This window comes from Stegostoma tigrinum, chromosome 22 (assembly GCF_030684315.1).
Source record: "Stegostoma tigrinum isolate sSteTig4 chromosome 22, sSteTig4.hap1, whole genome shotgun sequence".
NCBI lineage: Eukaryota > Metazoa > Chordata > Chondrichthyes > Orectolobiformes > Stegostomatidae > Stegostoma > Stegostoma tigrinum.
In genome coordinates this window covers 27,237,192-27,251,360 of record NC_081375.1, presented here as the reverse complement: position 1 = coordinate 27,251,360, position 14,169 = coordinate 27,237,192, and the positions used below count along the sequence as shown (strand labels likewise).

General features: G+C 37.4%; 1 long non-coding RNA gene across 2 annotated transcripts; it reads left to right on the top strand.

The window, feature by feature from the left end:
* The first annotated feature begins 2,486 nt into the window (after window positions 1–2,486).
* On the top strand, window positions 2,487–12,303 carry LOC125463593 (uncharacterized). 2 transcript variants are annotated; one of them, XR_007249866.2, is made up of 3 exons: window positions 2,487–2,585; window positions 8,141–8,213; window positions 11,732–12,298. It is a non-coding gene; the product is annotated as an uncharacterized LOC125463593 (long non-coding RNA). The 2 variants fall into 2 exon arrangements; XR_007249867.2 differs by having other exon boundaries at window positions 2,495–2,585; window positions 8,114–8,213; window positions 11,732–12,303.
* The last annotated feature ends 1,866 nt before the right edge of the window (window positions 12,304–14,169 follow it).

The following is a 14,169-nucleotide window of genomic DNA, read 5'->3' as shown; positions in this document are numbered from 1 at the left end:
TGAATCTGTCGTGATTGCATATGGATTACGAAATGTGACCAATTCCATTTGAAGTGAAAGATAGTTTTTAGATACAGTGTTGGTTGATTGTGCAATTTTGAAGATTACTGCACATAGTTAGCAAAGTTTTGAGTACTGAAACAATACTTCGATTTTTACTCTAGATATTATTATAGTTTTAACATCGCTGACTGTTTCCAATCCCAATCCTCCAATCTCCTAAAATTCAGAGTAAATCTTTTATTAAACTAAACAATTGAACATCCCAAGGATTATAATAAGAGTCCTTCTGTTCTATTTAAATGGTGCTGAAATATTGAACACGCTTTCTCCTCTATTAATGCCAGGCATAATTTCAAACCAATAGGTGATTTATTTTATAAAAACTAAAAGAACTGTGGATGCTGCAAATCAGGAACAAAAACAAAGTTGCTGGAAAAGCTCAGCAGGTCTGGCAGCATCTGTGAAGGAAAAAACAGAGTTAACATTTCAGGTCCGGTGACCATTCCTCAGAACTGACGGTGACTGGGAAAACATCAGTTTATATGATAGAAGAAAGGGGAGGGGAACAGGGTAGGGAGTGAAGGATAGGATAGAGCCTAAAGAGAGAGAGGAGCAGTTGGACAGGCAAAGAGTTGATAATGATCGGACTGGGAATGTGAATAGTTGTTAATAAGGGCTATTAGTGACTAATAACAGGTGGTGTGTAATGGCAGGCTATGTGGTAACAAGGCCTGGTGGAGGGGGGGGGGGGTGGTGCTGGGACATGGGAGAGTTGAGGCCTTAAAATTATTGAATTTAAATCCAATGGTTTTGGCAATGTTGGACAAATCCTACTGTAAGAAATTTATAGGTCATCAAGGGTATAAAAGAAGAGGGCATTTGAAAATCGGATGAGAGCAAACTGCCATCTGTTAAGAGAACATCTCTCAACAGCTATCAGCTCTAAAGACAGAAAAATCACTGGCTCTTACAGAAATCTCTAAGATTTCAGAGTAAGCACCATCTAAAGAAAGGTACTATGGCCCTCGAAGCTAATATTCCTGACAAAGGAATTCGACAGAGGAAGATATTCCTGACTGGAACACAGGAGAGTTGGCAAAGAACATTCCAGAACACAGTGGAACAAGTATGTACTGGAACAGCATACCATTAGAATTGTGTTTTATTTGGGTATAGCTAGTAGTAAAGGGGGGATTGTTCAGATTGTTAGTAGTTCTGTAAATTTGTTAACTGCTAGAGTTATATAAATAAATTGTTACTTGTTGATTATAAAGTGAGTATCAGGGATCTCATTTCATTTAGCCATCCCCTCCATAATAGATTACGAGGCAAGGTGAGCTTCTCTAACTGTTTTGGGTTCTATTAATCAGAGAGGGGTTTGACCATTCTTTCATAAAATTGACCAGAAACTCAACTGGTTTAGCCACATAAGCATAATGCTACAGGAGTAGGTCAGAGGCTAGGAATACTGTCGTGAATAACTCATTTCCTGGCTCCTCAAAGCTTGTCCATCTTCCACAAAGCAAAAGTCAGGAGTGTGATGGAATACTCCCCACGTGTCTGACTGGGTGCAGCTCCAACAACACTGAAGAAGTTTGATACCATCCAAGACAAAGCAGCCCGCTTGATTGGCACCATATCCACAAACATTACTCCCTCCATCACAGACGCTCAGAAGCAGCACTATGTACTATCGATAAGTTGCGGTGCAAAAATTCAAAGATCCTTAGACAGCACCTTGTAAACCCATGACCTTGTCCACCTAGGCAGGCAAGGGTGTCTATAGAGGGGACCATCGTCACCTGCAAGTTCCCCTCCAAGCCAATCACCATCCTGACTTGGAAATATGCTTATTGCTCCTTCTCCGTCCCTGGGTCAATATCCTGGAATTTGCTCTGTAACAGCATTAAGAGTTAAACCACAGCATGTGGGTTGCTGAGGCTCAACAAGGCCGCTCACCACCACCTTCTCAAAGGCAACTAGGGACAGGCAGTAAATGCTGGCCAGCCAGCTTTGCACACACCCCACAAAATGGGGAAAAAAAACATAGACATAGGGCTGAATAGCCTCAGTCTGTAACATGTCATTTTATGATTCTGTGATTTACAGTTAGAGCAATGAATTACTTATGTCTCACCACTGTATAAAAGAAATTAAAGTGCAATTTATGAACTAATACCATTCACTGTTGAAACTAAGCTACTCAAAGCTAGTTTCTCCAGCCTTCCTGCTTAGCCTATTCGGGAAAAATTGAGTTCCTTGACCTTTGCCTCTTAGTATTGTAAAAACCCATTACCAAAATCCTAATGAGAAAAGTTAATACCGTTTAATACAAACCATGCATAACCCCACAGCATTCAAAGCAAAATCATCACATTAGAGTGCCACATAAACATTACACAAATCAATCAATTTTTATGCAATGGGTAACTGGAAATGAACTTTCAGACCTCATTTAAAAGCTAAATCATTAACAATATACAGATTCCTACTGGAAAAATCCTAAGTGCAGAAAAGCTCTACAGAAACTCATCAGATTGTTACCAGTCCACACAGCAACAGGAAAGGCAATTTTCATAATGGTTTGTACTTTCTCAGAATGCTTTTAAGTTGTGTTTCAGTTAATATATTCTGTAAAGTTTCATTTATCATATTAATAATTTGTTACATCATTACAAACGAAGTGAACATGCTTCATAACATATGCTACTGTTATTACTCAGAATATGTTTTCGCTTTGGTGTTTACTGCCATTTATTTTCTTACTTTCAAATAAGGAAAGACAATTAGTTTCATGCGAATTCCTCAATTACTTAATAATAATGAATAGCAATAATACAGTTAACACGGAGCGTATCTGTTATACCTGACACTAGAATTTTCTTACAGTCTGCCTCATATTTTGAGTTATAGAAATCATTTAGTCTACACAAATAAATGCATTCCCTGCGGAAGACAGTAAATAAATTTGCCAGCAAGTTTGCAGAGATAGAAAAGAAATATAGATTTGTATTTATGTAGTGCCACTCACAATCTCAGCACATCCCGAAGCACTAAGTTTAATCATTGTTGTAGAAAATGCAGTGGTCATTTTGCATACAGCAAGCTTGGTTGCACTTCAGGGAATCTATGGTATTTACCAATGGGATAGTGAAGTTCAAGTGAAAATTGTGTTATTTTCATTTAAGATTCTGGATATTTTAAATTATTGTAAATCACCAACCACTTACAGCATCAGAAAACAAATCACCCCTTTTTATTATAGAGATAATTATGATTTGACCTCAGTCTTTCTTTCACACTGTACATACAGCATTCAATCAAAATTCTTTTCAGCATTTTTTTAAAAATTGAGTTTGGACTTATTTACGTTTATTCCTTGTCCCTTATATTACCTTTGAGGTCACATTTCCCTGCAAACAGAAATTTCACGTTCACCAGATGAGAAATTCAACTTTGGCAGAGGGTGAAGAAATTAATGTGGTGACTGAAGATTTGTCATAGTTTCTTCACAATTTCAATCAATGGTAAGAAAATCAAATGGAGTCTTTAACGAGCAATTGAGCTACCACAGCCAGTTTTGTGCCTATTTCAACATTGAATTTTACCCTCACTATACTCAGGCAATTTCCATGAGCTCTTCCACAAAGGTTACTTCACTTATTCTGTTGAAGAGTGTTCATGCTTTACATTAATGAGATATTTACAGTTGAGTATCTAGAGTTACCAGGAACAGCTGAATTTACAATTATCCATTTCCTGTTTTGAAACATTCCACAGGGTTTTGCTTTGAGCCAGTTTCATACATGTCATTTTAAGTACTTAGAGACACAACATACAACTTTTCCTCACTGCAGCTCCTATTCTCAGAATGACAGCAAAGCATAGTATTATGCAGTGCAAATTTCCACAGTTCCGAAAAACAGCAACTGAACTTCAAATCATGTCAGACATTCCTCTCCAAAATGTTTCTGAAGGTTTCAAAATGCAAATCTTTCTTAATATACTGGTATTAAATAAACCTACTGTCCAACAAAAATGGTAAATATCAAGAAAGAAAGTAAAGTAACAAACTAGTAAAATTGGGCTTTTAAAAAAAACTTTTTCAAAAGTCAGAATTATCATATGCAGTAAGTTAACACATACAATACATCATGCACAGAGTCTTTCACATTCCTGTATGTAAAACACATGTATATTATGTTACAATACAGGAATAAAACCCAAACAAAAGCAGCCACCATTACTGGATTCACAACACAGTGATCTTAAAGCAATCAACAATCCTCAAAATTGCTCACTTGTTCCTAACCAGACTTTACAAGTAACTGATCTTGGAAACCAAGTTTATAACTTAAACAAAAATTAACAATGTAACTTTAGCAGAAAGCAAATAAACAAGACAATCTGCTTAATATTTATGATCTAAGTGCAAACTTCTTTGGAAATAAACCTTCCACTCTCCCACTGACACAGGCATGCACACAGCTAAGGGATTAAAAAAATGGAGTGTAAAAAGAATTATGATTTGACAGTTCAATAACTATTTCAATAATGTATACCAGACCTACAAGAAATCCTTGAATAATCGGTTACAGTACAGATACATCGGATTACCTTGCTTGAATTCGGAAGTCACTGGTCAATGCAAACAGGTTCTGCAGACTTTTGGAGAGTTGACTTATTTCCTCTAGAATGGGGTTCCTTTCTCAGAACTTGCCATGAGTTCATAACTGGATATAAATTTAAATAAGCAAAACCAAAATTAAAGCTTCCAACTTCTGTAGCTTCTAAAGCAAAACAATCTCTTCTCCAAAACCCAGGCAACTCCAGTTTACCGAGATAACAAAGTGTAGAGCTGGATGAACACAACAGGCCAAGCAGCATCTTAAAAGTAGCTCGTTTACTCTACTTTCTCTTCCTTTTTCAACATTATTTCTGTGATTGGCTGGTCAGCCTTAATCCTCCTTTGATTGACCAATTCAACATCCAATCAGCTGCTGGCTATAGACCCAACTCTCAGTGCCAAATTGTCTAGTGTTTTTGGAGCATATGATTAATTACCTTTCAAGGCTAGCTCCCAACAGCAAACATCAGTCTTTTAGGTGCTCCTTTTTGTTAACACAAGCTTCTGTTCAAAGTTCAATTCTCAACTCAACCTACAGTTTCAAACCAAAAATAAAAGTAAAATAGTGATGGTCTCAAAAATTATGTCGGGTTTAAATGTAACTGCTCCCACCTATTTCATAATGTAAGATAGATGGAAGTCTTCTTTGGATAGTAGACGTTATTTATATTCTTTATTTGTCAGTGGGCAGTATGCTCTGACAACAATCCATTCAAAATGTTCTCACTGTGGTTGTGCTGATAGATACCAATAAAAGCTGCCTTAGGGAATTATACCTTGAGTGTAGTGACATATGAATTTTGATAAAATTTAATTCCTCGGATTCCTAATTTCTGTTTGAGGGTGATAATACACTTCTCATATTTCTAATGACATTGGATTAGCATTCAAATATTTTCATGTAATACAGTGAATGATAAAGAATTATAGATCTGTGGAAGTACATACAGAATTAATAAGATTCATACAATATTAAATATTAAATACAATATTACATGTTAATTCCATTAAAATGTTTTTTTTAAATTGAGAGAAAGTCATTTCTGTACCTGGACCCTTTGTTTATCCTGTAATCCAAAGTGAACGACTCAAACAAATTTACAGCTACCTATGAACTTTACATTGGAATAAATCATTACAGTTGAAATTTCATAAAGAAAACAGCTCTGCTAACTCTAAACTAACTCTTTAGAGAGAAATGGTGTAATAGTATTAATGTCATTGGATTAGTAATCCAGAAGCCAAGACTGTAGGACCACAGGTCAAATTTCCACTATTGTATTGGGTGGAATTTAAATTCAATTAATGAATGTGAAATTGAAAACTAGTCTCAGTGAAAGAGTAGCTAACCTACTAATGGGAACTAATCCTCCCTTGGTCTGGCTTGTATGTGACTCCAGATCTAACAAATGTGATACAATTACAAAATATAACCATTATAATTTACCCTGCTTTGATATTATGTAGAACGTCCTGTAACTTAATTATTAAATATTTAAGACCACAATTTATTAACTTGATGCTCCAAAATAAAATTAATCAAAATAAAATTACTGAACAATTTTTATTCATAAAACCTTTAATAAAAATCACAAGGCACTTCATAGGAGCATCACAAAATGAAATTAGATATCCAACCACATAAAATGATAATACAGCAGATGGCTAACAGATTAGTTTGCTCTCTTTGACCAATGTGTAATGGAATTAAGGAAAAGGGTATCATTCTGTAAATAAAACTCAGGATTAATAGACGATAAGAAGTCCAACTCCCTAAGAAACTCAAATTGTATATATAAATGATTGATATATAATGAGCTCATCCTGATAACACATGATCTACCTACAAACGCAAAGTGCAGTAGATCCTTCAGTTCTGCAAATTAAGGGGATATATAATTTTGCAATGTATTTGTCCATTGAAATGTTTATAATTGTAAACTACTTTTGTTGTTTTAATGAATATCTATAACTATGAATTTTAACTACTATCTTTACTTGTATCATTACCACAATTCAGCATATGTCACCATGATGATCTTTCAATAAACCAATTATTTTTCCATGCATCTTTAAGAAATATTTTATACTGGGAGAGGCAGGTAGCCAGCAGAAACATTAGGGATGTATGCCTTAAGTTAGGGCCCAGGTAGCTGAAAGGACAGCCATCAAAAATAGAGGCGTCAAAACAAATCGAGAGTTCAGAACTAGATGAGAACAGCGATCTTCGGGCTGGTGGTGGGTAGGATGTTTGAGAGGCTGAAGAATGCCAAGAGAGTTGGAGATGAGAGAGGCTACGGAGGCCCTTCAAAACAGTACTTAACTTTACATTTATGGCTTTGCTCATCAGGGAGTCAGTCTGGGTCGGTGAGCATAGGGATAAAAGGTAAACTAAAGTTGGTACAAATGAGGATGTGGCATTAATATTTTAAGTGACATTAGGCTTACAGCAAATAAAATGAAGAAAGCCAGTCTGGAGTGCAAAGTCATCAGACTTAGATGTAGCAAAGACTTGGAAGAGGGTTTCAGTAGCAGAAGAACCAAGTCAGGTGATATTAAAGAGGTGGAAACAGGCAGTCCTAGGGATGTGTATTCAGAAGCGTATTGTGGGAACAAACATGACAAAGTTATGAATAGTTGGGTTCAGGATCATATTGTTGCTGGGGAAAGAGTGTCTATTGACCAAAGACAATAGCTACTATCTTCCCAATCTTTAATTGGAGCTGATGTTGATGTTTTATTTGTGATTTGTTAAATTTGTTTTCAGCAGAATGGACCCATTTTCTCCTTTTCACAACTAACATTTACACCTTTGAGGAAGGGTCTAGACACAAAACATCAGTTTTCCTGCTCCTCTGATGCTGCCTGGCCTGCTGTGTTCGTCCAGCCCCACACTATGTTATCTTATATTATTTACACCTGCCTACCTCTCCTTCACCATTGTCACTGCCTTCGTCTTTCACACTGGGCATCCTCACAATCTGTTTCAATTATTCCTCTTCCCCCTCTGTCTACAGCATAAAGGCCACTGTTTACCATCTCCTTTCAGTTCTGAGGGAGGAGTCCTGCTGGACCTCAAATGGTAACTTTGTTTCTCTCTCCACAGATGTTGCCAGAACTGATCATGTTCTCCAGCATTGTGTTAATTTCAGACTTTCTGCATCAGCAGCAGCTTGCTTTTAGTTGATTAAGAAACTATTGTGTGATTTTAATTTCACAGAAATCAACAGTTGCACTGTAAAATATGATGGAGCTGCTTTTTCATGGAATAAATGTGACACTGAAAAAGTTTGTTGAGAATATTGTGTAAAAAAATACAAATCCTGATTCTCAAAATGAATGGGTTTGTCGGTTGGAACTTATTTATTGAAAAATATACATTGAAGGTGTGTGGGAATGTGCTCATAGTAAGCTTTTATATTAGAAATTAAGTTTAATGAGGCATTCATTTTCACTGATAACAATTTTGTAAATTACTTGCAGTTTACATGTTTTTCCTTGTGGGTACAGATGCTTAGATCAATTCACATTGTTCCAAAGAGAAACCTTTTGATGATGTCAAGTCGCTTAAATTCCCCCATCGGTAAGTTACTGAGTATCCCTATTAAACTGCAAGCAGAAAACAAAAATTTAGCTGGGTGACTGTGCTTTAAAACTATGTTGTGACCTGCACATTGAGATATTGAGTTAGAGTATATCAGGGCATGGAGGGGGGGGGGGGGGCGGGGGGAGGGACTTGGGGACTGGGTGAGTGAGAGAAGTGAAGTGAAATGCAGTGAGAGAGCGAGCGAGCGAGAGAAGAGGGGATGGAGGTGGTCAGCACGTGCACTGTTGCAAGGCTGCTGGCCCCTCAACATAAGGCAAGCCTCTTCAATACTTTCTATACTGTATACTTCCATGTTTACATCTGCAATAGTAGGTTCTCAAGCATAATTCTCCAGTGCAATGTCTAAGACCTGTCTCTTCAGATACTCATTCTAGACTGGTGCCTTCTTTCTTAGTCCTCTCACCATGATTATGTGAAACTTATCATGCACCGAACTCTGTTTGAGTACCTCTTCAAACCAACTGACACAAGGCACAAAATGACAACTTCTAAATCGTTTGCACTCTGTTTTTTCCAATCACATTTAGGGAAGGTCATTTGGGGGGCCCGCATGTTAGCACATCTGTGAAACTACATTTTATAACAGTTTATTAATCCTGATTGTTTCTATATGAAATAATAACATGCTAACATATTTGATTATCATAAAATACTGTGTAATTACAAATGATTAGCACTGTCATGACTGATTTCATCTTCTGTAATTACTGCATAATTCCATGTGCAATTATTTTCCATGGTTGTCAGGCTTAGGCAGCAAGCAGAGAAAGTCCTTCCCAGTAGAGATTGAGAGAAAGCAAAAATTCCACATCTAATCTCTGAATTTTGAAACATTTTGACAAATTGTATCTTTTTCAGCAATACTCAAGTTCTGTACCATTAAACAAAGTACTTCTTTTAACTTGTTCAAGTACTGAAAACAATGCAGAGTCACTGAGTAGAGGCTGATAGCCAAGTCTGGTACCCATAAGGATGGTCTCAACTGGGACCTTGGGTCATATCGTGCTACAGGTGACCCCACAACAATATATATGCACTCCCACTCTCCCTTCACCCCCAACCGCGCACACCCACTCTCAATCCCCTCCTCTCACTCACACACACACACACTCAAAAAGCACACAATTTATAGACAGTGAATCAATATGGTGTTTTATTAATTATTAATTTAGAAACAAGTCTAATCTGACTCCAAACCAAAACATAGATTTGAAACAAGGTCCCATACCCAGCATGCATTGTCTGACTTAAAATCTGTAGTTCTCTCAGGACCGTGACTTGAAGGGAATTCAGGGATTTACATGTATATATTAATCAATTAAAACCTTCTAACTGATTAAAAATTTAACAGCATCTTAGATTTGTTTGGTATACCCTCATCAATGGTGCGAACCTTTGATCTTTTACTTATAAATTCTGTGTCTGATACTATCTCTCACTAACACTTGAAGGAGGACTGAGGCTCTGAAAGCTTGTGTTTTCAAATAAACCTGTTGGACTATAAGCTGGCATTGTGAGATTTCTGACTACATAGAGAACGGTTGCATAGAGACAGTGGCAACAACTGAAAACTTAAATTGAAAACACAGAATACAGCAGATGCTGGAAATCTGATATAACAACAGAAGATACTGAAAATATTCAACAGGTCAGGCAGCCTCTGTGGAGGGAGAAACAGAGTTATTGTGATAGGTATGCTTGTCCCGACACAGATGCAGCCTAACCCAATGAAAATTTCCAGCATTTTCTGTTTATATTTTTAATTTACAAGTTAAATTTCCTGGATTTTCAGGGGTAAAAGCTTCATTTTCTTCTGGGTCTTGCCCACAGTTGCTGATTTTCCTGCAAATACACGTAGTTGCCAGTTGTAGCGTATTTACTAGAAGTGGCATCATGGTATTAGCTGCTAATTCTCAGTACTTGCCATTTGTGTATTACATGAGGCAGGATTTCTCAGTTGGGGCAGGGTGGTGGAAGTGGGTGTTGCTATGGCAAAAGGTTCATTGAAAATAACTAAGCTTAGAGCTATGAAGAATGTCAGCCTTGTGCAATTTACCTCTGTCCTACTGCTTTAATGAATCATTAACACATGACCAGATGTCATGACAATTTGATTCAGCCAATGGCCTATGACTGAACGTTGCCATTCACACAAAGATGATTTGGTTCACAGCTGTAACTTGTCACTACACCCCTCAGCCAAACCTCAATTAGGTCCCCAGCAATAATGTTTCATTCCATAAAACAAGAACTTTGTTGCATTACTAATCTTTGTACAGAAGAATTAATTTGTGTGCATGTTTAATATTGCTGGTGGGGCATTTAAGGAGCAAAATGGTTGAGAACGTCTGGTCTAAACCATCATGATTATTCTGCTTGGGTGAAGAAACATGCCCTACAATATAACCAACATACAGGAACACAGATCACAATCCACTAATAAATAGGATTCTTCGCCTTGTCCAAAAGCTGCTGGTTGTACACAGTGCTTTGCACTGGAAGGCCATGTGGTGCGTACTGGCACATCCCAAGGCCAAGACTGATATACCGAGGAATGCACAGAAACTTAGGGTACAAATATCAAAACAACCGACTATGCCATTTCCATTACAATGCATTAGAACGTCACATGTGAATTATGGAAACTTCTACACAAGCTGCCAGGTTATAAAATTTGTACACAGTTTGTCAACATTTCCAATAACCATAGGTTAAAAAGAATAAATGTTTGGGGAAGAAAAAGGCACCGGAAATCAGGATAACAAAGCGTGGAGCTGGATGAACACAGCAGGCCAAGCAGCATCTTAGGAGCACAAAAGCTGATGTTTCGGGCCTAGACCCTTCATCCAGTGATAATGGGAACGGCAGATGCTGGAGAATCCAAGCCAACAAAGTGTGAAGCTGGATGAACACAGCTTTTGTGCTCCTGAGATGCTGCTTGGCCTGCTGTGTTCATCCAGCTTCACACTTTGTTAGCTTGGATTCTCCAGCATCTGCAGTTCCCATTTTCACCAGAAATCAGGCACTGCTTCCTGTTCCTCCCAGCCACCTCTATCTAATGTTGCCTATTTGTCCTCTATGTGCCTTTTAAAATACTGGAGTTTCAGAACAACCGCCTGCCAAAGTGAGTTTGAATGACACATTGTAATGTTATGTGCACTATTGCCATTGGTTGCTAGCCCTGCTTCATTTTCCTCTGCGCGGCCTCAACGGAAGGAAAAGTATAGCCAACCTGCCTTGATTTGATTGCATGCAGCTTTTATATACAGTACAGGCTTCCTTCAGTGATGACTGACAAAGAAGATTGTGACTGAAGGAAAAATAAGTAGCACTAACATTGAACTGGAGCTAAGATATCCATATGACCCCATCTCCAATTCCACTTCAAAGTCAAGACTCTGTTTGAAGAAACAGCTCTTCAAAACTCGAAAAATACAGTTTGTCTGCTTTTCTTGTTCACATCCTCTTCCTTTTTTTATGTGCTTTTTCCCAAGGAAGGAAGGAAGGAAGGAAAAGGTATACATTGGGTACTTACCATCAGTGGCACACAGCAATTATCCCACAAGTAATGAATGCCTGTCCCCCAAAAGGAGAGTAGCAAGTAGGAAGTGTTTTTCACACTTGCTATTCACTCACCTCATGGGAACAATCTGCATGGAAAACAGATCAAAAACCAAGCATCTACAACCGCGAGCCACCCAAATTGCACTGGGATACAAGAAAATCAGGACCAAAGTTTAAATGTTTTGAAACAACGGTTTTGTTCAAGACAGCACACAGAAGCTAGTTTCACCTCCTGGCGAATTTAAAAAAATAACGCTCTGTGAATTATAAATTCTTTGTGCTTAGTATAAATCAGGAGTGATTTGATTCTGACTCACATTTGATTTCTGTGTAATGATCATGATGGAATGTAATTTGGAATCATAAATAAAAAGTAAATTAGTTCACATGATTTTGCTTCAGTGTTAAAATGATCTGATTTGGTCCACTGGAATTATCTTGATAGAAATGTATCAATGGATGAATAGTAATTCATATTTCAAAGATGTCAATGGATGAGGAAGACCAGATAATTAACACATCCAAACCTTCCTCCACCCCATTTTTGCATCCTATGTCTTCATCCTAGGATGAAACATCTAATTCTCATCTGATTTTAATAAATAAAGCAATCCAAAAAGCACGGTTGTTATACAACATATTTTGATTGTACTTAAGAAAAAATGAGAAACTATTACAGAATTATTCGCCCTCTCCCCAGAGTAAACAAGCTAAGTCAATGTATTATTTGACGAGGTTTTGAACATAAAATATAATAAAATCAAGCAGTCAAAAATTATAAATGAATTCAGTACACAATAACTTTGAAGCATAATGACGTTTACACTTTTGTTTCAGGTTAGTATTCGTTATTCGTAAAGAAAAGCAATTTGCATGTTGTGATGAAATGACATTTCTGACAATGATTCAAAAAATTCAGATGGAAATATAAAGTCAATTTGTATACAAACTAACTAACAAATTTAACTCCACACAACTCAAGTTGGGTACCATGTAAAGTTTTCATTTATGGCTGACTGAAAGTTTAACTGAGTTTTGATTGAAAAGTCATTGCAGCTTCTCCACCTGGAGAAAATGATGGGTGGAGGAGCTGAACGTTTCATGGATGAGTTTTACTGAATCTAAAAGATTCAAATGGTGAGTTAAAAATAACATCCTTGTTGGGCCAGGAGGAACAGGAGTGATCCTTTGGCCTTACCTGTTGAGGACTTAAAACACCCACTTGGCATTAGCAAGTATCCTTTGGAAGTTAAAAATGCCTCAGCTTTACTATTGGTGCAATGGGTAACTTTCCAACATGCATAGATTAGGAAGCCCAGTCACCACGCATCACTGGTAACAAGAGAGGGAGATTTCACCAAATTATCTCTCTCTGGCTGTCTTGCTTTGAATACAATAAGTTATATAGACAGCTTAAAATTTGGTTTTGTTCACTTTGATCAGCATGAAGTTAGTGCTGCTCATGATATTAGAAATTCTGTTCCATCTTGCCCATCGAGTGGCCTGGCATTGCCCTGTTGAGAGAGTATAAGGATGTGATTGAGGCTTCATGGCTTATGTGTACAGGGATACCCTTAATTTAGAAATAATTCCTGATGAAATGGAGAATTTCAAACATCTTCAGTATTTTGAGTTTTGGCAAATATAACAATATTTCAGTGCACAAGGATAGCCTCTTCAGGAGCTTCTTTTCAGAAACTCAGATAATTTCCTTGTCATTCAAATCAGCCATTGTACCCACTCCCTCAAAAAAACAAATAGCCTTTACCCTCTGTCCTTGCAAACTATCACAGCATCTTGGATCTTCCTTCCTTCTGAGATTTTAAACATTGTCTCCCAAATCAATATTCGACATTCTTGCAATTAAACAATTTCAGTTTTCTGTCCCTGCCATAGCAATGAAATAGCCCTTAAAGTCACCAATTATATTTTAGGAGTATGAGATAATATAAACTATCCATTTTCAGTTTTCTCAATTTATCTGCAGCCTTAATCACAGGTGACCACACTGTCTTTGATGAACGCCTTTCCGCCAATATCCAATGGACCGAGATCACCGCCTAGTTCAATTCTGTTGATACATTCAGTGAGAGAATCATTTACAATCTTCTTGCTTCTGCGCTACTATCTCTGTAGTACTCAAACATATTTTAACTCATTGTTTTCACTCACACACTCCCCCTTCCTTTAGATCATCCTGAAACTCTCTCTCAAACTCCTGCATTGTTTCTGATTTATCCCACTGCTTATGTGGCATTCAGTGCTGAAAAAACCTGGAATATCGCCTAGTTATATATTGGGAAGTAAAAGAAATTGTCTCAGTCCAAGAAACTCTAGCACCGACTCCCTGGACCGACTGAAGAAGAGA